At 45.4% G+C, this 25,218-nt stretch overlaps 2 pseudogenes; one reads left to right on the top strand and one right to left on the bottom strand.

Moving 5' to 3' along the window:
* The first annotated feature begins 11,777 nt into the window (after positions 1 to 11,777).
* On the top strand, positions 11,778 to 16,595 carry LOC136518395 (BTB/POZ domain-containing protein At2g13690-like; annotated as a pseudogene).
* Positions 16,596 to 22,829: 6,234 nt separating this feature from the next.
* LOC136514988 (uncharacterized) lies at positions 22,830 to 24,965 on the bottom strand (annotated as a pseudogene).
* Positions 24,966 to 25,218: the final 253 nt, after the last annotated feature.

The raw sequence follows: 25,218 nt of genomic DNA on the forward strand, positions 1-25,218 counted from the left end.
ATGTTGCCCTTGTCTCCACCCTTGCAGTCAATAGTCTTCTTGAACATCCTATCCAGGTATCTGTAGGTAGGGTGAAGACCTAGAACCTTCCCAACTGCTCCTCTCTCACCACCTAGAGGGTACATGTAGGCGAGCTGCTCAGGAGGTAACACCTGCTCGGTGTGGATCCTGTCCCTCTAGAGATCATCCTCTGAGAAGCCAAGCTAAGCGGCAAATACATCATAGTCAACACTGTACCACTGGCCCTCAAGCATCCAGTGCATCTGCCTCTCATCCTCCTCAACAAATAGAGTAGCATAAAACTGAGCTACTACCTCTGTGTTCCAGTCATGCTAGAACTCCATGATCTCATAAACTCCTGTGCTCTGGTAGATGGCAATGGCATGATCAACTAAGGCCTTCTGCAACTCTCTAATATATTGCCAGTCAATCCACTGAGACCTAGCAATCACTGGGTTCCTGGTGAGAATCACACTAGAGTAGAAGTCCAGGTGAAAGGCTGTCTGGAAGCGGTGATCGTACTGAACCTTAGGTAAGCCCCTCGGATCAACCCTTCACTCATCTCTAGCTCTCCTGGTCATACCCTTTCCCCTGTAGTCAACTCTGGGAACATAAGAGGGCACATTGGGCAAACGTGTCTCAAGGAGGCCATAATGCATACCCTGACCAGGCTAGTGCTGAACTGGAGGAACTGGCTCCTCCTCCTCAATCTCCTGCTCCTCATCTGAGCTATCACCATCTGATCCTCTGTCAGTGCTCTTCCTCTTTCTTTCTTCTCTAGACTCCACTCTAAACTCATCAGTGTTAGTGTCAGAAGAAGAGCTCCCCGACCCCTCTGCATACTGAGGTGCTACACTAGAGGCAGCCCTGGTAGACCTCCTACTGGTCGGCTTGAATCATGGATGCATTTCCTGTCTCACCTTCTTATACTTCTCTAGTGCTAGATCATGCATGTGCTTGGATCTGGGCTCCTATCTTCCACTCATGTCAGCTGCCCTGTATCTAACAAGATTTGCAAAGAATCTTAGATACATGTCCAAGCAACACTTCTTAAATCATTGTCTATATTTATACAATTATTTATCCAAAATCTCGCAATCACCTATCCCATCTGTGGTCAAGGTTTGCAAAATTAATATAGACAAACAATCATATATATATAACCAATAATCAACGAGTATTGAGTTGAGGCTGCAGCTGAACTTGCACTGCTGTCACATACCGGACACGTCTGGTATGAATACCGGACACGTCCGGTATGATTGCCCAGCAACCCTGACAGGGGCTCCTCTTCAATCTCATCTTCAATTCAATCCAAATTTTAACCATGCCTTCTGGACATCAAATGCAGCATCTTGACCAAATGAATTTATAATTGAGGCACTAAAGAGTAGATCGGACGGGTTCTGGGATTTGAAATACCTAGAATGAAGAACACGAAATTGATTTCAAATCCGCGGTGAAGATCCTTGATCCTTGCTGCAGGTGTGCTCCAATCCTTCTTCCTTCTCCCCTTCTTCCTTCTCCTTGCTTGGCGCAAACAAAGACGGCAATGGAGCGGCAATGGGTCCAGCAGAGAGCCAACACCCCATTGCTACGGAAGTGGGTGAGGGAGCCGAAGGACAGAGGGCTTGCGGCGAGGAGGTAAGGAAGAGCGAGGGTGAGGAGGCATGGCCGACGGTGAGGGCAAGTGCGGGGAGAGCGGCGGCGCTGCTAGGCAAAGGGATGAAAAGAAAGACTAGGCCACAGAACTGGGCCGAAGAGGTACGCTCGGTTTTATAGTCTCGCTCATACCGGACACGTCCGGTATACGCGAGCTGGCCCAAATTATTCCAAAATGTGTTTTCTCTCTTCCAATCCCCTTTTCTGTTATTTCTCAGTCCAAAAAGGTATATAATCTTGATCCAAACCGAGTATCATCACTTTCTTTATCCAATCCCATGAAATGATTTTCTCTTATCCAAATATTTGGCATAAACAAGATTTCGCTTACTTGAGAGAGAAAGAGTGAGACATAGTAGATTGTGGACTTAAGAAAGCCATGTCATGTGTGATTAGCCAATCAAACAATCAAGGAGAGCTATAATCATCACATGACAAGGCTATGTCTCCAAGACCAAGATTCAAATAGTTTTTCAAATTCACACCACCTACACATGCTAGTTATGGGTTTTGAAAAACATCTCTCCTATGTCATACAAATGCACATTCTAACATATAAAGGGCCTTAGATGCACTTACAATGTATGTATATAAACACATACCTTTGCCTTGAGCTCACAATAATACCACTAAGAAGATAAATGGCATGATGATCTTTATGTTGACCTTAATTGCCAAATAATCATGCTAGATACATTTTCATCCAAAGAACTTACAAAGAATGCTATATAAATTTGTTAGTCCACAAGGGTGAAAAATAGAAACTTAGCTCCCCCTAAATAAGTGCTTCAAGTAATTTAAATGACTTTCCATAAGCACTTTTATTCTATTAAGAATTTGGGAGTCAATTTTCTATTTTGAACCACAACCAAATAATTTGCCATAAGTAAATTTGAGTATAAGAGTTGCTCACAATCCACTTAGATTTGGTAAACCACAAGATTCTAAGTAAATTGAGGATATATGAAAATATATGTATCAGAAACTTAGTTGCTTATCCAATTGGTGTTCTGGTTCCTACAATACCGGACACGTCCGGTATGTATACCGGACACATCCGGAATACAAAGAATAGAAACACTCAATTTCTGTCCCTGGCCATACCGGACACGTCCGATAGTAATACCGGACACGTCCGATAGGTGTAGGACAGAACCAATTAATTTGTTGCTTGTGATTCTTCATTTAGCTCTATTATTTATTGTAAAGTTGCACCTTAACAAATGAATTGGTTTACTAGAGATCCGTTAAAAGCATCATATGGCAAAGTAAAATTCTTTTTAATTGAATCTAATTAGTCACTTTCATTATTTCACAAATGTACCTATTTGTGAGCTATAGAACATGAAACAAACAAAGTGGCTATCCTAAAAGGTTTAGATACTTGTTACCAATGGTGAGGATGAAATATATGATATGTTCATTGAATTATCTTTGGGTCAACCATATAAGGGATTATGATAAGAATTGGTTGATAGATTGAGTGAATATTGTCAAATTGCTTGCTCAACCACCCCGAAGCCTTCATCTCATCACCAAGTACCTACATCATTAACCTAAGCACACTTTGGTACCCAACTCTTGTTGGGTCCTTTTGAGTTAGTCAACAAGTGCTTAGGCACCCAAATGGCTTTAGCACTAGTTTGTGGTGAACACATCACCTTGCTAATGCTAACTCCATTTGTGGTCTTCCTAAGCATATCATTATAAACAAATGTGTTCGGCTTAGGTGAGTTACCATTTGGGCATTCATAGCTTAGATGCCCCTTTCTTTTACAAGCATAGCATATGCGGCCTTTGTTTGCTCTATGCTTGTTTTGCTTGTATGGACATCTATCAACCTTATGGCCCATCTCATTGCATCCATAGCATCTTCTTGTTGCAACTTGGGCTTCCTTTCTTGCCTCTTTGTACATTGGGCATTTCTTGGTAGGATGCCCCAATTTCTTGCTCATGAGACAAGCACTTTGTCCATCACTCTTCATTTGCTTGGCCTCCTTGGTAGAAGCCTTTTGATTGGTGGCTTCAACCTTGTCGGCCCAACTCTTGTGTGGACACATAGCCCACTCATGTCCATACAATCCACAACCATAGCACATCATTTTTCTATGTTTCTTGCTCTTGGTTGGGTTGGCCTTGCTTGAGATGTGATTCTTTTGTTGGGCTTTAGAGGAAGCAAGATTTGAACCCTTCTCAAGCTTCTTCACCATGTTATCACGGTTATCTTGAGAAGGTTGTGATTTCTCCTTACCCTTCAACCGAATCACATCTTTCTTTAATCTTTGCACTTCTTCTTTAAGCTCTATGTTTTCTATAAGATTTAGCTCAATCGAAGATTGGCTTGCTTGAGGAGCACACTCATTAGTACAAGAAATATTTAATTGAGATAGTGTACTAGTGAGTGAATGTATAAGAGGTTGAGAAAATTTTACCGAGGTTATCATAACCTCATGAGCTACCTCAAGCATGAAGCTTGATTCTACTACTTCCTCATGAGAGCACTTTAGATGAACATAATTTGCTTGTAGCACATTATACTTGCTTGATAGTTCATCTAGCCTTGCCTTGAGCTCAAAGTTTTCCTTCTCTAGTTGTGAAACACTAGAAGAAGAGTTAGTAACTAAAGCATGCTCAATTGACAATTTTTCATACCTTTCACTTAGAGCCTTTAGTTCTTCCATCTTGGAGATGAGAAATAATTCTTGCTTTTGAAGTGATTGCTCTTGCTTCTCAATCTCTTCTTCAAGCTCATCATTCTTTTCAACTATCTTCATGATGATGAACTTGTCTTTGTGGTTGAGATGATCAAGGTTGTAGTTGTCTTCAACTTCAACATCGCTCTCATCTTGATCATCCACTTGTGCTTTCTCTTTTTCTTGATCTTTCTTGTTACTCTTTTTCTTGCTTTTCTTGGCCATGAGACACAAGTGATGAGTATCATGAGATACTGAGGTTGACTCATCACTTGGTCGCCACCGGGCTTGAGCATCGTTGCAAACAGCGGCTCACTGGTCTGCTGCCTCGGCCATACCGGACACGTCCGGTAGGCATACCGGACACATCCGGCATGTGCAAGCAGACAGCAAGTCATGCGCTGCTTGCACTTCTTGCTCCGGCTCGGCACTCTTGAGGTCTTGTGAGGCTTCTTCGCTGCATGAAGATACAATGGACATACTTTCCATTGACTCGATCTCAAATGCATCATCACATTTGGATTTTCCATATAAATCAAAAAGTCTAGTCCAAATGAGATGAGCACTCTCCGGAGGTGGTTGTCCATTGAAGATTGCCTCATCTTGAACCTCTACACTCAATGTACTCAAAATAATATTAATAGCTTGAGCATTGAGTTGCACGCATATCTCTTCCTCTTTTGACAAATTTTTGTAGTTGCTCCAATCAACTATAGGAAGAGGTATGCTTGCATCCACAATATGCTCAACAAGAGGACTAATATCTCTAAAAGCATTGAGTACATGTATTGACCAAGTTAGAAAGTTTGAACCATCATTTTGGAGAAGCACCGGCTCCAACTCGATAGACGTCGACATCCTTTTCTCACGACGGTGAAGCTTTAGGTGAGAACCTTACTCCGATACCAATTGAAAGGACCTAGGATGCCGCCTAGAGGGGGGGTGAATAGGCATTTCTGAAAATTAACACCTTTAAATACGAAAACGATTAGAAAAGGGAGTTTCCAAAGTGGAAACTCCAAATAAAGAGTAGTACCACCCCTCACAAGTTAGCCACAGAGTATACAAGGTATAAATAATGTATCTAGAAGCTATAATCCTGCAACACAAAGTTAGAACTGAAAATAAATATTTTCAGCACAGAGCTCTAATATCGGACGTGTCCGGTATGCACGGTTTCTGCAGAACAGCCCTGAACTTGCTCCTTTCGATTTCTATCTTCAAACCAAACTGCAGGTACCTACTAGAGATATCAATATACACAGAGAACCTGCATAAGAGCTGGAGCAACACAAATATCAAATGAAATGCGAATTGAGACACGATATTTGTTTTACCAAAGTTCAGACTCATTTGAGTCCTACTCTCCGTTGAGGGGGCTGCGGGCGACCCAGCGAAGGTCAGCCCTAGAGGGTACCACGAAGGTCACTCTAGCCGAAGTCTTTTCCAACTCCTTTTCCTCCTTCCACTAAATGATTCCGAGGCGACGGAATCGACCGTTACAAACTTTCCGAGGCACACCACAAGCTCTCGGGTGCTCTCCGGCGATGCCTAACCGTCTAGGACCGAAGAGTCCAAGAGTAACAAATGTGAATCACGAGATTGACAATATGCACAAGTGCTCAAGTGGTGGCTTGCTCTCTTTTTCAAATTCTCTCTTAACCCACAAATGGATTTTGCAATTTGTATCACACACTCACTAAGAGAGGGTTTATGAGAGTTGGCAAGGCTCAAAAACGTGTGAGTATATCAGCAGAATCAGCAGCCTCCAAAGGTGGAGGCTTGGGGGTATTTATAGCCCCCTTGAAAAACTAGCTATTTTATAGCATACCGGACACGTCCGGTATGACTTACACTGCGCCAACGATAACTAAGTTACAGTGAAGTTGTGAGGCGTCGGAACTCCCGATGAATGCCGGGACTCCCGACCGTCGGAACTCCCGACTCACGTCGGAACTCTCAACCCTCAGCAAATTTGAAAAACATGTAACTGAGTTAAAGTTAGTGAGGTGTCGGAACTCCCGACGAATGCCAGAACTCCCGACCGTCGGAACTCCCGACTTACGTCGGAACTCCCGACCCTCAAGGTAGTTGAAAACTAGCCGTTGGCTTCTGGTCATCCATACCGGACACGTCCGGTATGACCAGGACAGTGAACCCTCCAAGTCAGTTGAAGTGCGAGACGTCGGAACTCCCGACCCATGCCGGGACTCCCGACCGTCAAAACTCCCAACTAACCAACCCGAGAACAATAGTTTTAGCACTGCTGGGCAAATACCGGACACGTCGCCAGGCCAGCAAAGAAATCAGTTAGCTCTTTCGTCTCTCATATACTCAAAACTCACATAGGTTGGCTTAAGCACTTATGAAACATTATCTATCAACATGATGCATCCCTCTTAATAGTACGGCATACCTATTAAACTCAAGATAAAAGGAAAGATGAAAATATACCACTTGAGTTGATCTCTTTAGAATTGATGCCGTCCCTTCCAATCTTCATTAAGTAAGGGTGCTAACATGTTGATGTTGATCTTTTCACTTGAGCATAGCCATCTTGAGCATGTGACTTGATTTCATTCATCAAATTTGAATAATCCCAAATGTATCAAGTTACTTCCATCAAATACTCCAATAGTGATTTGATCCTCCACATAAACGTGGCTATCATAGCTTGATTAGTACCTCAACTAAATGCAAGTACTTCATTCTTCACCCTAGCTAGGTTCTTCGGCCGCCAAGCCGTCGCTTGCCCTTCACCCTTGCTTAGTACCTCGAAGCCTTTCCTTGCTATTTTCACCATCTCAAGCCATCAAGTCACATCTTGTGTTGAATCATCCATTCATGTATTGTTACCTTTTTCACTTCAATCTAGCAAGCTTCAAATATGAGACCATTCCATATGCAATCCATTATGTCTCATTAATTAATTCTTACAAGCTTGCTTTCACACAGTACACGAAAATCCCATAATAAATAAGCATTTGCATGAATTCCATTTGCATTGTTGTCTTGTGCTTGAACTAGATTGTTTATACAACAACACATCATTTTGGCTTTCATTAAGTACCTATGAGATAACCTATTACCTGTCCACACTTAGTAAACGGGTTAGTCCTTTAATCACGTTGTCATTCAATCATCCAAAACCCACTAAAGGGCTAGATGCACTTTCAGTTTGCTTCTAGCATTTCGTAGAATAAGTTGCATTAGCAAGTTCATCATTTGAAAGTTCTTTATGACTGACTATTAGACTGCTCCTTTATTACGATTTCCCATTGAAAGAATGTTTTGTTCCTTTTGTTTCTCTTGGATTCCTCTCGAATCAGAATATGTAATATGTATTATTAATTAATAACTGATAAAAGGTAAATATGGTGTTGTTCATTGTCCATTTTTTTCTCTTTTAGGGTTTAGTTCACCAATGTACCTAAATGAACTTGTTAGAATAACATATGAAACTTGATATCATCCTAGCAGAGAACCAATTTGCACATATATTAGCACCACACAATGACCCTGTTTCTTAGAAGTTGACAAGGCCTACAAAGGAAGATATGGAAATTTGCTTCTCTATGCTTTGATCAAATTTCTCAAGTCCTAACCCGAAGGACCATAGGCTGAAAAATAGAAAATATAGAGCATATTCATTTAAGTTAATGCAGTATCTTTAAGCATGCACACCATATTAGCAATTAGAGTTGGCATGGATGTCTAGCTGAATTATTGTGATTGAAAATTGTAATTCAATCAAAGTGAGTTCAAAAAATGAGTTGGATGCATTTAGCTATTTCATCAAACAACTTGTATGTATGGAGATTAACATACAATAAAAAGAAAAACTCAAATATATTTGAACATGTAGAAACGTGCCTGAGTTGGTGCACATGTACCTTCAGCAGCCATAGAGCTCCAATAGGTGTCGTCGCGCTGGATATGGGCATTGCTCATCCTACAGGATCGAGTCCTGCTCCTCCCACAGCTCTCCGCATCTCCTCGCCATTGCATCTTGCAAGCACCCAGTCCGTGGGCCAACAGGTGTCACTTGCTGTAGTAGAAAATAGACAATATGGTAAATCCTTCAGGCTTCCTATCTTTCAAACAAAAGCAAAGGAAAAGCTAGATTTTTCTTTCCCACAAATTGTACTAATATTTAAATGGAAGTTGTAGATTTTATATCATACCATATTTCAGAAATAGGCATATCAAATTTCACAAACGCAGTTTAGATCTGAGTAGTAGCAGACATCTTTACCTGTGGGCTTCATGAGCTATAAATGCTAATAGGAAAGCATTCCACTTATGAGTTTAGAGATGGGCTGGACCTTAAAAAAATGATTCACTCTGCATTTTCAAAAAAAAAAATGGCAAGACTTTGGATAACACTCACATTCCAAGTTATGAATTTGGTCTATAGCGTGCTAGCAGAAGAGATTAGCACGGCTGATAAAAGAAGGTGACGTGGCTCAGTCACTGCCCGGGAAAAGACCTGGAAGAGGTGCATGATTCATATACGTAGAGATATAGATGCATTATAAATTATGGTATAATCAGCACCACTGTAGGTCAATTATTTGTTTGATAATCAGAAACACTATTAGCAGATTAACTGTTCAAGATCGGTCCATAAATTTCTGACTAAACTGGAATATACAATGAGAAATTGCGAACCAGTTGCATCAAGTTATGATTTATCATGTGTAATGTTTACTGCTGATTTTTATGCTGGGCGCTATTATAAAATATGAGCAGTGTTCTCAGTTTCAAAATATTCAGGGGAAAATGCAGAACATACGACCATCCAAGTTCCTTTAGTTGGAGCAGCAACAAATTCCAAGAACCAAGATCTGAGAACAGGTCCTCCTCCCAAACCAAAACCAACTGAGAATACACATTGGACTGCCACACAATCGGGTAGTCAGTCCTCTCTCCACCATTGGACTTCCATAATATTTTATGCAAGGGAAAACAAAACCTGATCGCAGGCAAACAGGGCATGATACCTGCCAACATGTCTTACTTTCATGTAACGATGATAAGCCAGCTAATGAGCTTATCTAGTGTACACATGAATAAAATAAAAGCATATGAGATCCAGTGAACTTGAAAATTAATCAGACATGCAAGGTAACGCAGTCCTAGCTGTGAGATCCCATCCCAGTTTCTACTAGATAGCCTTCCGATCACTTAGCCAGTTGCTTCCTCAACTTTGGCCTTCTCCTTCCTCTTCTCCACAAGCTTCTGACAGATAGAGCAAACAAAGGGCAATGAGATCCTAGAAGACATGATACATTCTAATGTAAAAGCAAACAGGCATTAACTTACAAGTTCACAGATCTTGCAATACCAAACTGGTGATAGTGTTCAGTGGTAATGCATCCGTCCTCAGAATGACATCAGGGACATGCTCAATGTTTCGCCAATTTGGATGATCTTTCTTTTTACACGTCTCCACAAACCTCTCATGGCAATCACAGGCAACAAAATATTGCAACTTTACAGGTAGAGTTGGGAGAGATTGTATATTTTTGCATCCATTCAAAACCAGGCAGCACATGGATGTGAGGCACTCTAAATTGCTGGGTAACATGTCAATGCTACAGTCCTCAAACCAAAGAGTCAAGAGAGAATCGAACTGCAACAACACTTCCTCATCTCCCAGTTTTTCAGAACACAATATCTGAAGAAAATAATGACGGGCACAAGCCTCCCTTGAGAAAAGCTTCTTCACAACTGACAGGTCATCAATACATATGGAACCGACAACTCGAATCTTCTCATCATCTCCAAGGGAACAGATATTAGGACATCCAACAATTGTAAAATCAAGAGTTTCCCGTGTAAACTCACTTATGCCTTCTATACTAGTGAAATGGAAACAATTACCAATACTGCGCATCCTGAACTTAGATAGAACACTGATTGCATCACATGAATTTTTTGTGAAAAAAGGAATGCAACCAAGCTCTAATCTGACTAAGCCTGAAGAGCCTTTAATCCAATTATTAACAACAGTATCGGTGACAATACAGCCCGATATGCTTAAATCCTCAAGTGAGAAAGGCAGTAATACCTTGCAATAATCATCGTCATTTGTCTACCCGCATATGAAAGGGACTGCGCTTGAAACCATACATGGATTAACATATTGGTGCCTACGCCCACCAAAACTATCAGAAATATCACGCATAAGCTCCCGAAACCTTATAGGTTCCTCATCAGCAATCCTATACATTTCTCCAGAATCAGTAATGTTCAGCGATGGAACAGCTTGACGGATTTTATCAGTTGGTTTTGGTCCAAACCGGATGTAATATTATTAGCCTCACCGACCATCCAAACAACTAACTTTAGTTTGGGTTGAAAAAATTTTAGGACATAAAATTTACAAGGGTTTTAGTCTAAATGCCGGACATCCAAACAGGCCCTATGCAAGGTCAAGTAGTTTGGAAATCGCTTTGTCATTGTCCCCTAGCAGCACTGTACAGCATGCCGTTGCCGGTGCCAGTTGGCTGTCTTATCTATGAGGCGTCGTTACTCGTCACAACCAGCCGGCCCCGGCTGCCGGCAGCGTGCGTGGATCAGCAGCCAGCAGGAGTGCAGGACCAGGGACCAGAGAGTGTACTGCGATCTGCTCTTGTCTCGTCTCCCGTGTGACCTGCACGCACGTATGCGTAGTGCATTTGAGGCCCGCCGACAAACGCGGCCCATTCAATTCGCTGGGTGAAGTAAACTACTCGAGGGCCTTGTTTAGATTGCCTCAAAGTTCTAAGTTTTTTCACTCTCTTTTCATCACATTAATTTTTAGACGTATTTATGGAGCATTAAATGTAGGTAAAAAAAGTAACTAATTACATAGTTTGGTTGTAAATCACGAGACAAATCTTTTGAGCCTAGCTAGTCCATGATCTGACAAAGTTTGTCAAATACAAACGAAACGTGCTACAGTGTCCAGATTGCAAAAATTTGCAATATAAACAAGGCCCTACTCCTTTGTTTTCCGCAGACTCTAGGATAAACTATTCTTATTTGCTTTTAAAGTCTTTTATGGCTGTGCGTTGGACGAGGTCATGATTTTTTAGGGTATTTTTTTTTACCGAACCTCCGTAATGTGGATCCGGTGGTCTTCGTAAGTGGACACACGAGTGGGAGACCATTTGTATCGGACATGGACGCGTGATCATGGATCGACTTGGTATCACCGGGTATATAAAGACGTCATAGGCCCTATTTGTTTCGCTGAAAAGTCAGATAAAAAATATTGTTCGCTGATTTATCGTGAGAGAAAAACATTGTTCGAGACTTACAATCCATTTCGCACCTGTTCCGAAGATTTGAATGTATGCCAAATTCGGATTCCAAATAAATTTCTAACTAACCCAGGTTTATACTGCACCTCGAAACAAGATCAGGATGAGACAATGCAGGCACGCACACTGGTCCAATCGGTGGCCGCAGAGGATCAGGATCCCCCCACGGCTGTCTAGCTGAACGGGCATCCGATGCGCCTGCACTTCTGCAGCAGCAACGCCCTCGCTCACGCGTGGGGCCCTGCCCTCCCACCGCGCGGGCCTCGTGGGCCCGCCTCTCTTCACGCCGCGGCAATTATTTTTCCCGCCGCCCCGCCGTGCACCTCGCTACGCTGCTCGCACTCTCGCTCAGCTGCTCGTGGAAGCCTCCCATCAATGGCCGCGGCCGCCTCCGCCCCATGCTGAGCCAAACCCCTACTAGTGCCAGCCCAGCACAGGAGGAGCGCGAGAGATCCTCGCCTACCTCGGGCCTCGGCGCAGCCGGCGCGCCCTCCGGTGCCCCGCCCCACCACTCACATGGCGGACTCGACGCACCACACCATCTGCCGCGCCGCGGCGCGCCCGCACGGCTGGTGCTGCTCGTTCGCGGGCGTCCCGGACAGCCCCGAACACCGCCGCGCGCTCCCGGCGTCGCCCGCGGTAGGCGCCGCCGTCCCGAAGCTGCCTCCGCCTCCGCCTCCGCCGCTGCCGCCCAAGTCCCCTCTGGCGCCGTCGTCGCACCACAGCTCGCCGTCGTCGAAGCTGGCGGGGCTCATCGACCCGCGCAGGATCCTCTCGCCGGGCCGCGTGTCCCCGATCGACTCCGAGGGGTCGCCGGCTGTCGCGGACGCGGAGGGGCCGCCGAGGGAGCAGGCCGCGCCTTTCGTGGCGGTGCGGGAGGACGAGGACGAGGAGGACGGGGAGCGGGGAGGGGAAAGGAACGCGCTGGATCTGAGGTTGTGCCTCAGGGGCAGGGACGGCCGGTGCGTCGCCATGGACCTCGACTCCGCCGTGCTGTGCGGGAGCAGCGCGTTCTTCGCCGGCATGGTTCCCAACGCCTCTGCGAGCGGGGGCGGCGGCGGGGGCAGGAGGGTTGAGGTGGATGGGGTGGACAACTTGGAGGCGTTCAAGGAGGCGGTGGAGCTCATGTTCGAGCCCGACGCCATGCGGTGGCTCGCCAGAGCCGGCGTGTCACGGGCAATTGCTGTGCTCGAGGTCAGACAGATGCATCCCTTTCATTTCCTTTCCCTTCTGTTTGTTTCTGCCGACAGCACGGTCCAAATTTGTGATGTGAGTGACTAGGGAGGTAGTACTAATGGTTGTACCAGTCACATTGCATGATTACACAGCTTAATTTGACTGATCAACTGATCATTTTGCGATGAATTCAAGGTATAATTGTCGCCTAGATGTTCATGTTCACCTATTCAGTTAGCCTGTGCACCATCGTTAGGTGTAGGTGCACTTGATTTTAGACTAACACAGCAACCAAATCCAAGTGTACATTCTGCAGGTGGTGTTTTAGTCAGCAACTAATTAATTTGTTGCTTTGACATGTCAATATCATTGTTGAGTTGGTGCTGATGATATATGTTATGCAGCTGCTACAATAGGTGGTGTTTTAGTCAGCAAGTAATTAATTTGTCGATGCGACGTGTCAAAATCGTTGCTCAGTTGATGATGTATGTTATCCAGTTGCTAGAAAAGAAGCTGTCGTTTATGGTAGGCCTCACTCCATTTAGGTTCTGGTAACCGGCGTTGCTAGGAGGGGAAAAAGCAATTACGTATTGTTCTCGAGTAACTGACTTTGTCAGTGTCGGTTATTGCATCGACATCACAGATTGGCCACTACCACTTGTTTCCATCTGGCAAACTGCTCCAGTGATCCATCTCAAACACTAGCCAATGGTTTCCTCTTTTGCCACCTTCCTTCGGCAGTTCTCTTCCTGACGCCGTTGGTTTCCTTCCTTGCTGCTTATCTGTCCCGGCAGCTCTTAAATCTCAAGTTCCCTGTCTGCATAAAGGCCACAGGAACGCTGAATCAAGACAAACCCGATGCTTACTGAGTCTGCTGAAATCATGGTTGTTGAATTACTCAGTTTCATGGCCCAAGTATTGAATCTACACGGTTTAATAATTATTTGCATGGCCCCAAATGCTGAATTAGAAGGGCAGCTGTCTCACTAAATCACCAGGTCGCGGGTTCGAAGCAGCCTCTCCGTAGATTTTGCGGGGAATGGCTTGAAGTAGGTTTGCTCAGTACTCCTGAGCGCTACTTCATCTTGATTCTCTGCTGGCTGCGACTAGTCGGCCAAGAAGCTTACTGCTGCACTATATTCTAGTAGGCAGAGGATGGATGAGGCTGTCTAAGGTGGACAAAAGACAAACAGAATTGCAAGGGGAATTTGCATGGGAGAGAGGAAGAAAAGGTAGCCGCAACCATAGAGCTTACCGAGACATTGGGGCTCATGGTGGAGGGTATCAAGGAAGGCATGGCGTCGATGGTGAGCCCTCCTCACTGCAGAGGCCTCTGCCCTTCCCTATCTTCACCTCCTCCATCACCCTGTCTCCATCATGTTTGCCGCAGCCCCTTTCTGTCCATGCACCCTCTACCATGCGTCAGTAGTGATGCGGACGAGATTTCTGCGACTTGCGATTTACTCGTCAACCAGTCAGGATACTCGGCTGGCCATGCTCTGCGCCCTCGCGGCCACCTTTGTCTTCATGGCCAAGCGAGCCTGACCTTGTCATGCTGCAGGATCTGATCCCCAATTGGAACATGGTAATCTTGCAATGGAATCTCACTTGGTTTGTCAACACAATGTCAATTATGTCAGTGTTGGATTGGGCCATGAGAGAATGAAATTACTTTTCTACACTTCAGTATAATTCTCTGATCGGTACTTGGTCCACAGCTTATGGTACCGGTTCATGAGTTACTCACCTTTTAATAGGTACCTTTTATTTTTAATCGCTGAATTTGAACTAACATTTTAGAGGGAAGGTACTTATGGTTCCATTTGAGCACTATAACGCCTCAGATAATATTATTGCTGGCAAAATAGTTCAGCAGGGCTTAGGGCACACATACACAGATTTCGGGAATAGAAACCTTTGCATTACTGCGACATGGCACTGATCTACTTTGGCCTTATCATCAACCTCATACTTCTTAGACGTAATTGTTGACAATAAAATGCCAAAAGAAGATTCTGGTTTAAGAGTTCACAAGTTGTTCCTGTTGGATAGTTAGGCTAAAAATAGTTAGGAAAGAAATCCAACCAGGAAAATACTTTCATTGTTCAGTTACTTCAGTACTGCTTTTAAGCATATAGACTTGATATATATATTTTTTTAAATGAATCATTCCTTGGTGCATTTTTTACTCTAAGCAGCTCTTGTTAGGGAGTTATGGTCCTTTGTGTCAAGTGTGATTGTGGATCAGTAAATTTATTATGTATGTAGGGCTAGGATAGTTAGGATAGTTAACGGTATGAAGATCCGGTAACATTATATATGTCAACAAGTGCCATTGAATATCGAAGAAAATAACATAGTAGCAGTAGCAGCTTAGCAGGTTTTCACGTTCGCGGCATAGGTTCTTCTGAATTTTATGGTTGACAATTGACTGTTAATTTATGTGCACTGCACAGTTCCTATTTAGTTCTAGTTCAGACAAATACATTTGTTTGGTGCCGCATGTTTGATCCATTAATTGATGCCATCTGCTTGGTGCACACTGTATATACACAATCTCTCATTATGACTTGTTCAGTTTCAATTGTGAAAGTAGATACTGAGATGTCAATTACAGACAACCTGATATTTTTTTATTGCTATACACGTATTCAGTTGCTCTATTTGTACTTCCTCGTTGTCTGTCTTCTGCTTCCTGACACAGTCTGAACTGTATCTTTGATGTTTGAATTACAGGTTTCCTCCTCTATTATGTTTGACAGAGGAATTGAATCATGTTTGAAGTACATCGAAGCAGTTCCATGGAATGAGAATGAGGAGGAGAAGCTGAAGCATGTTTTTGCTAGATGCACTTTTGATGAATCAGTATGTAAAGGTGTGCTGGCAAGATTACAGCAACAATGCACGAGCGGCTCAGAGGACTTGACAGTGCAGCTCGTTGAATCTATCACCAGTGGAACCAACAATGGTGCAAGAAAAGAGATGCAATCTTTTGTCAGTGGTCTCGTAAGTAAAAGCTCAGTCTATCATAAGGACTTGTCGGGGCTAAACAAAGGGGGCCTCTATCAAATCTGTCGTTCCTGTTTGAGTTCACTAGTGGAACTTTTCATGGAAGACTCAGAGCCAGTCGAGGATGTGGGCCAAGCTATGACAACTTCAGATAGCAGGCCTATGATTGAAAAGATCAGTAAGCAAACTGAGAATCTCAATTGGCTCTTTGACATCCTTTTAAACAATGATATGGCAGAAGAATATGTTGAGCTGTGGGCTAGGCAAGTTGAACTCGTCAGAATGCATGAGCAAGCATCGCCGATGTTCAGATACGAGCTTAGCCGGATATCAGCGAGCGTGTTCATCGCTCTGGGGAAAGGAAGAATCCAATGTCCCAGCAATACGAGGTGCCAATTGTTCCATGGATGGTTCAGGCCAATGCTTACGGACTTCGGCTGGCTCCAGAGGTGCTCCAAGGGGCTAGATGTGAGAATCCTGGAGGAGAACCTGGGGCAAGCCCTGCTCACCCTTCCACTTCACCAGCAGCAGAGCTTATTCGTAGAATGGTTCCAGTGCTTTGCATCTAGAGGCACAGAATGCCCTAATCTCAGCAGAGCTTTCCAGGTATGGTGGAGGAGGTCATTTGTTAGATCATCTGTAGAGGTGCGTCGGTGAGTGTTTTTACTTCACTGTGAGGTATATCATATATATGAGCTGCGTGCATCATTGTAAAATTAGAGCTGTGCAATATCTAATAGATTCAATTTTGTTTTTTCTTAATAAAATTCAGCTGGTTCTTCCCGTTCTGTGCCCTAGATGTTACTTGCACCTTACAAACGTAAACCAATACAGAATACACTACGAGCCATAAACATCGTCATAAATATGTGGAGTTTGTTAGCTCTTTTGGATGGACTAGAGTAGATCAGTGGGTATTTTGACTTCCATTCGGTATGAAAGAACTAGAACACATGGATCCAGAGAGAGTGAGAGAGGAGAAAGAAAGAGGTACAGACCGTCGGGCTTGGTGGACGAGCTCGAGGAGTCCATGGCGGTGTGGTAGTGACGGTGTAGAGGTGGCGGAGTCCCGGCGGGGTGGAGCTACGGCGGTCTGGTGGTGCTTCCCGCCGCTGGCAGCCCCCCCCCCCTCTAGATCGGATTAGGGTTAGGACGGTGGGGTGACTGGTGGCGGCGAACCACGTATCCCGAGCCGTTTACCCCACCTCCTCTTTATAGGCACTGTGCGACGGGGGCCCACCAGCCACTAGATGGCTGGACGTCCCCGATCAGGACGCGGTCAAGGGGTCCGTCTCGACCGTTGGGTCAAGACGGATGAGATCAATTCTAACATTGTCCCCCCTTGATCTCAACTCATACTTTAACTTTAAACTTTGACTTTAATCCCTTTCACTTTTATTTGTTCCATCACGGATTAGTGCATAGATCATGCTTCATCGTCACGGTCAATCACCGATAGACTTAGCAGCTACAATACACGTCTCTGTTCTGAAACAGATTCTTTAACTTTTGGGCCCTTTATTGTCCGGAAATCATAGGCTATACCATAAACCCATGTCGACTGTGTGTTCTCCAAACACACTGGGTGGTAAGCCTTTTGTACGCGGATCCGCAAGCACTTGCTTGTTACTTTTATGTTCAATACTTTTAGTATGATTCCGGACTTTCTCCTTCACAACGTATAACTTTAACGTCAATGTGTTTGGCAGCACACTTGACCCGTTGTTATAGGAGCGAACTTCTTAAATGGTTATTGCTGTTGTATACCATTATCAATTCCGGGTGTAAGTTCTTTTAACCATTTCGCCTGTCCTTAAGCCTCATAACAAGCTATACCATGGGTATGCATCTTTGATGACACCACAACTGTTTCTTTGGAGCTTTTCCACAATAATACTCCAACTACGAGTGTTAGCTACTATGTGGGTTTCACTAAACATCTCGCCAAAATTTAACTTTTGTACCCACAACTATTTGAGAGTACTTATTCTTTCTTACTCACCATGAGGCCTATAAATCTTTGCACAATTGCAACACATTCTCAACTCCATTCCAGTGATCTATATCTGGACTGGACTTCTGCCAAAAACATCCCGGATACATAAACTGTGTCAGGGTAAGTTCTTGCTTATAAGCATTCAGTAAGCTTCCAACAGCTGAAGCATATAGGACGTCCATTTGATCGATCTCACATTTATTCTTGGAACACTAAAAGTTCCAAAAACTATTACCCTTGACTATAGGAACAGGCGCAGGTTTATTCACATATATACTTTATTTCTTTAGAATCTTCTCTAAGTATACACTTGAGATAGTTCTAATACCCCTTTTCCTTTTATCTCGGTAAGTTCTAATTCCTAGAACAAATGATGCTTTACCAAGACTATTCTCATTGAAACTTGAGGACAAGAACTGCTTTTTCTCCAACAGTAGATTAACACCACTACTAGCGAGTAAGGTGCTACCCACATGTAGGATTAGGAAAATAAATTTCCCATGTTTAAACTTTGCATAAATACAATTGTCCTCTATATTCTCTTTAAAACCCAAACTTTCTTATTGTACTGTCAAACTTCAAGAACCACTGTCTTGAAGCTTGCTTTAATCCATAAATGGATTTCTTTAGGCAACATCCCTTTACGTTCTTTTCCTTCCACGACAAAACCTTTTGAGTTATGACATGTAAACTTTTTCATATAAATCCTCGTTGAGGAATGTGTCTTTACATCTTTCCGATGTAACTGTAAATCATAATGTGCCACTAATACCATTATGATTCTAAAAGAATCCTTGCATGCTCATTATAATCTATTACTTCTCTTTATGTAAATCATTTCACCACAAGTGGCGCTTTATAGCTTTCCATATTCCCTTTGGATATCTTTCTATATTCCCTTTGGAGTCACCTTTGTCTTGTAGACCCATTATAGCCTACTGTTTTGGCTCCATTAGGAATTTCTTCTAAGTCCCAAACATCGTTGGTATTTATTGATTTCATTTCATGTTCCTTTGCTTTTTGCCATTTAGACAAGTGAACGCCTCTCATGGCTTCTTCAAATGAGGTGGAATCACTCTCTATTTGAATTTCTTTCTTAACTTTTACTTCTTAGTCACCAGAAATATCTGATTTTTTTATTCTTTGAGACTTTCTGGGGCCTCATGGCACTTCTTTCATATGGGGCTATTATTACTCTTCATTGCCAAAAAGGCAATTATTCTATAGCCTCCTGTATCATAAGATCCTTGTTTACTTATTCATCTTCTTTAAGTATGTCATACAACATCAACATGTATTAAGCAATTTGTTGCTCTAAAACACTGCAGTGGATATGTAATCCCACTTCTATTCAAGCTTTTGGTATCTACATACCATGCTCCCCCAGATTACTCCATCTTCTTTAAAGATGGTGTATCTTTAAATTTCTTATTTTGGGTTTAATCTTTCAAAACTCGAATGGTGCTTTAAGCACCGCCTTAATAACTTTGAGACTCGTCCAGTATGAATACTAGCCGACTATGCTATCTTTCTATCGGAACCATAAAAGGTCCAGGAATTTAGCTATTTCTTTACTTTAGGGGTATTGTTATTATGACCGTCTTACTCCCTCAACGATCACACTCATCTTTTATAAATCACTTTTACCTTCAATGCATAGTATGCATTGCATTATCTGAAGTATGAGGAAGTATCTTTCTTAATTGTATTTCTTAATTAATCTCACATTTCTCCCCCTCGAAATGTGGTATGAACTTTTCTACCACAATTTCGAAAAACATTCAGAACTCTTGTGAATGAGAAAACTTTGATTACTTACTTCATCCACATGATTACATCATGCAAATAAAATTTGTATGAGAGTACAATTTTCTCATTTCACTTCAAAACTCAACATAGTCTATTATTATCAATACTTCTGCAAGTCACGCTTGCATATCATTCTTATCTTTTGGTTCACATGCAACTTTCTTTTGTTCTTAAACTCATTGAGTACTTAATGACCATGACACAATCAGAGTGTACGGTCAATACTAGGATAGCATAAAAGCTACCTCAAACTTCTCTCCATGTGCGGGATACACTTAGAGCACATGAGTCATCACATCCTTCTCCCACCATGCGGGATAAGTACTATGCCAAAACTCTCCCGCCACGCAGGATTGGTTAACATATGTACTATGCCAACTTTACCCCGCCATGCGGGTATTTTCTCAATCTTTTCCCGCCATGCGAGTACTATTACAAACTTTTCCTGCCATGCGAGATAATTCCCTTGAACCGACATAAATGCTAGGATTGGCTCGTGTTCAATCATCAAATTCAGAAATAAATCTGAATATTCTTTTAACACACATGTTTAATCCAATGTTGGTCAAATTAAACATGTATATGACTTTTACAACTCTCATAAGTGAAACTGAAAATAAATTCTTCTTCACAAAGAGTACATAAAAGATATTTCTCAATGAAGACTCTCATTGATCTATCTCTTTTCTTGGATCAATATCCTAGAATTCTTTTCTTTTGAAGCCATTCTTTAAAGAGAACACAGTCCCTTAAGCAATGTCATTCTTTCATACATAACTTGCCCTTAGGCATTTCATCATCTGAGTCACAAGTACCCAGCTCATTTCTTTTACTGCTTTTAAGAATGAAAGCATAGAGATCTTTTGTCTGAAAAAAATATTCAACAATAATGCTCATTAAACTTTGAAATCTTTATGTTCTATTCTATATCACCGTTGGGCAGAAATAGAATCAAACATCATTCTTTTACACTAATTCCACATCACCGTTGGGCAGAAATTGAATTAACGTATAGAAACTCAATAATCTTAAAAACATAGAAGTGTTCCTCAAAATTAAATTTTCCCGTTGGTTCGAATTTAATTAGAAGACAATGAACTTCATTGCAGTGGAAACATGAAAATACATTTCTCTAGTTTAAGAGCATTCCTTGATCTTTATCTATTCTCTGAAAATTGGTCACTTTGATGCAAAATTCATCAGAGATTTAAACTTTAATCATAAAACTCATAGAATTATAATATTGTTATCATCAACGTTGGTCAGAAAATAACAATATCATAATTTAACTTTAACTATTAACTTACTATTCCTCCAAGTAAAATTTTTTGTTGGTTCCAATTTTAACTAGAGAATCAACTTTTCATCATTTTCTGAATAACTATAACTGCTCTTCAAATTAAATTCTCCCGTTGGTTCAAATTTAATGAGAAGACAACAAACTTTAACTTCGCAGCGGAAAATTGACAAAATTTCTTTTCTACTTTTCAGAAGCATTTTACTGTACTTTTCTACTCTCTGAAAATTCTAACACGTTGGTGCAATAATTATCAGAGATTTTAAATCACTCTTTGAATGAAATCATCGAAATTTGCTTCTAAAAATAATAGAATAATTCTCAATCACCACTGTGCATTCGACCCAACCGGAGATACGGCCCGACTTACTTTTCTGGAATTTTACCCACAGGAAAATTTCTCTTTTCTATTTTCTTTTGAGCCAATACATATTTTTTTTATTTTCTGGAAAAAAGAAAAAACAAAAAACCAGGCTCATTCTTTTCTTTTCTCGGCCCAAGACAGCAGAAGCTGGCTCAGCCCAACTCAACATTCAGCCCGGCCCCTCTCCCTCGCGCGTGCGCACTGCTTGCCCAGGCCGCAACATGGGCCTGGGCCGGCAAAGTGCCACGGCCACGCGCCCCGCCTGGGCCGTGATGCAGCCCACTCAATCTCGGTCGTCCACGTGCATCCGACGGCCAAGCGCACGTCTAGGGCGAACAAAACGTCGGGTCAGCCACGGGCGGGAAACCCTAGCTTCATCTCCTCCGTTCCCCTTCTCTCTCGCACGCCTCACACGACAGTCGCGGCAGCCGTGGTTGCCGTCGGCGCCGGTCGGGGCGGCCGTCCTAGCCGGTGAGGAAGATGCCGCCCGAAGTGGTCCCAGCGGTGGCTCCCCCCTCCTCTATTTTCTTCCCCTCCTCCTTTCTCTCTCGTGCCGCACTCAGAGGAGCAGCAGTGGCCCAATGGCCGATCGGAGGAGGAGTCGGTGGCGGCGCCGCCGCCAGTCCACTTGCCGGTGCATGCGCCCACCACGAGGTGGACGCACCGTCGTCGAGTGGCCTGGTGGTGGTGCCCTTTACCGCCGAGCCCGAGGCGTGGCCGCGCCGGTCGGCGGTGTTCAACTTCCCCGCGCGGGTTAGGGTTAGGGTTCGAGTACTTTTCGAAATTGAGACCCCTTCTTTCCCTGTTTCTTCACCTGATTAGGGTTTAGGGTTCGATGAACCCTTTGTATTTCTTTTCTTTCGATCCGAATCGGATCTAGCTCCGTTCTTTTCTTTTCTTTGCCCAGTGCCGTGATATACACCTTGCAAATCGGCTCTGATACCATTGTTAGCTCTTTTGGATCGACTAAGAGTAGATCAGTGGGTATTTTGACTTCCATTCGGTATGAAAGAACTAGAACACATGGATCTAGAGAGAGTGAGAGAGGAGAAAGGGAGAGGTACAGACCGTCGAGCTTGGTGGATGAGCTCGAGGAGTCCATGGCGTCGGTGTCAGTGGCGGTGTGGCAGTGACGGTGTAGAGGTGGCAGAGTCCCGGCGGGGTAGAGCTACGGCGGTCCGGTGGTGCTTCCCGCCGCTGGCAGCGCCCCCCTCTCTAGATCGGATTAGGGTTAGGACGGCGGGGTGACTGGTGGCGGCGAACCACGTATCCTGAGCCATTTACCCCACCTCCTCTTTATAGGCACTGTGCGACGGGGCCCCACCAGCCACTAGATGGCTGGACGTGCCCGATCAGGACGCGGTCAAGGGGCCCGTCTCGACCATTGGGTCAAGACGGATGAGATCAATTCTAACAGAGTTTCGTTAATTTTTGCCTTAAACTTGGCATCATTGTACATGACCTTATTCATATCAGTAGTATGCAAGCAAACAAGATTGCATCACTACACTCTGAGTCTCTGATGATCGCTGCTATATATACATTCATGAGTTCCATCACAGACACTATACAGCTTAGCCGTGCTTGGCACACATGAGGCTATCTGGCTGGGCATCGATGTTGAGCCAGTAGCAATCCTCGAACGCGCACATCCTGGAGGCCTGCAGCGTCTCACCGACGTCCTCTGGCTTCAGGTAGTTCGGCGTCCACGATGGCGTCCCGTCCTCGAAGGAGTTGTGCGTAAGCCGGCGGATGCCCGACCCGTCGATGTTGACGGTGAAGATCTCGCCGTAGGGCTGGTAGTGGTGCGGGTTGGAGATGGGCTCAGCGGACACAGTGGAGTAGTCCGACGTGAACACCAGTGTCTTGGAGTCCGGGCTGAACCAGGGGTGGTTGGTCCGGCCGCCATCGGTGCTGTGCACCACCCTCCGCTGGCCGGTGCCGTTCGGGTGCACCATGTAGATGGCGAAGCTGCCGCCGCCTAGGTTGTCCCGGTCGGAGGCGAACGCGATCCACTCGCCGTCAGGGGACCAATTGCACATGGTGTCGGACCAGGGCCCCTCGCCCCCTCGGTGAGGCGCCGGATGCCACCGGCCTCGCCGTCCTCCGTGTCCATGATGTAGAGGTTCTTGTGCCTGGACCTCCTGGACCGGAACACCACCCACTTGCCGTCCGGCGAGGGGGACGGGAACCCGTTGTTCTCGCCTCCCACGGTGAGCTTCTTGATCGAGACATTGGGGTCGTCGTCGTCGCCAAGGGACACGGCGACAACATCCACCTCGGTGCTCTCGCTCGCGAAGTCCGGCCCGACGCCGGTGTAGATGACCCCTTTCCTCTTCCAGTCCCATGTCGTGGGGAACGCGTTGCCCGAGAAGACCCGCCGGCGGCCATCGGAGCCGTCGGAGTTGACCACGAACAGCCCCGGCAGCCCGACGAAGGCGATCCTCTTGCCGTCGTGCGAGAATGAGGGGAACGACCCATCAATCCTGAAGAGCGAGAACGTGTCTGGCGCAGGGCTCTTGATGCTCTCCAGTAGCAGTGGCCAGTCCCCGTTCCCGCTGCCTCGGCACCGGTGGTACTCGACGCGCTCGCTGTCGGGCGAGATGAACGGGTTGAAGTGGTGCGTGCGCGGCGCCATGGGCCGGGTCACCTCGAAGTAGGCGGCGTTGGCGCCGCCGCCGCCGCCGGACACGTCGATGACCTCGATGTGGCGGTAGTCGGAGCCCGGGGGCCGGGTGGCCACGGCCACGAGCCCCGGCGCGCCGGGCGACGCTGCGGGGGTGAACACGTGGAACCCAGGCGGGGTGATCCGGTCGACGATGGACGCGACGGACACCCCAGCAACTTCGTCGTCCATGAAGGAGAGCCTAGCGCGGTACACGCCGTACTAGCCGTCACCGTCCCATCGGTGGAAGACGTTGGTGCTCTCGTCGGCCCAGGTCGGCCACCCGCTGTCCGGGACGGCCAGCGCCGCCGTGACCCGTCGGACGTCCGGAAGACATAGATATCGGTGCGGAGGTCCTCCACCTCGCCGACCCAGTCGCCCGGGCCGGGCGACGCGACGGCGGTCCAGTCCCCGGACAGCGACACGACGGTGCTAAAGTCGGCGACGCCGCGTGGGCTGAGGCGGCGCGTGGCCCCGGACGCTAGGCTCGTGGAGTACACGGCCGCCCAGTTCCGGCGGGGCCCCCGCGGCCTCCGCCGTGGAGACGTACACCAGGTGGGCGCCGTCGGGGGTCAGCGAGGGCCGGTCCTTGAGCGCGATGGGGTCCCACGGGAGCAGCTGCGTGAGCGTCGGTGAGTCGTCCGCCTCCTCCAGCGCCTCACGGCGGCCGGTGGCGGTGGTGGAGGGGACGGGGGTGAGGTAGAGGTTGAGCAAGCCGTTGCGCTCGTAGACGAAGAGGAGGGAGGGCGACTCCAAGGAGGAGGAGGGCGTGAAGTTGCTGTTGTAGTTGATGGAGGCACCATTCGTGAGGTGGATCTCTGCGGCGGCGGCGGAGGGGGAGAGTGGGGCGAGCGGGAGCGCGAAGATGTCGAAGGCGTAGCGGCTCCGGCCGAGCGTGGTGAAGACGATAGTGCCGGAGGTCGCGAGCGCAGGCGCCACAAGGAGGAAGAGGAAGAGCGGCAGGAGAGTGGCGCGGGAAGCCATGGCGTGGACTGGCGGCTACTGCCCACTCGAGAGGTGCACGCATGAGTGCAGCAGAAATCGAATAAAGCATGTTCGTTTGATCGTGGATTATAAACCAGAATAGTATTTTTCTCTTATACCAAACCAACCATCGTTTACGACGGACCAAAGGGATTGTTGCCTTAGATGGCCAATGGGCTGGCCCGGCCCGGCCCGGCACAGCACGGCCCGTAAAAGCATGGCTCGATAGGGGTTAGGCCGGCACGGCATGTCG

This window comes from Miscanthus floridulus, chromosome 17, assembly GCF_019320115.1.
Source record: "Miscanthus floridulus cultivar M001 chromosome 17, ASM1932011v1, whole genome shotgun sequence".
Taxonomy (NCBI): Eukaryota; Viridiplantae; Streptophyta; class Magnoliopsida; order Poales; family Poaceae; genus Miscanthus; species Miscanthus floridulus.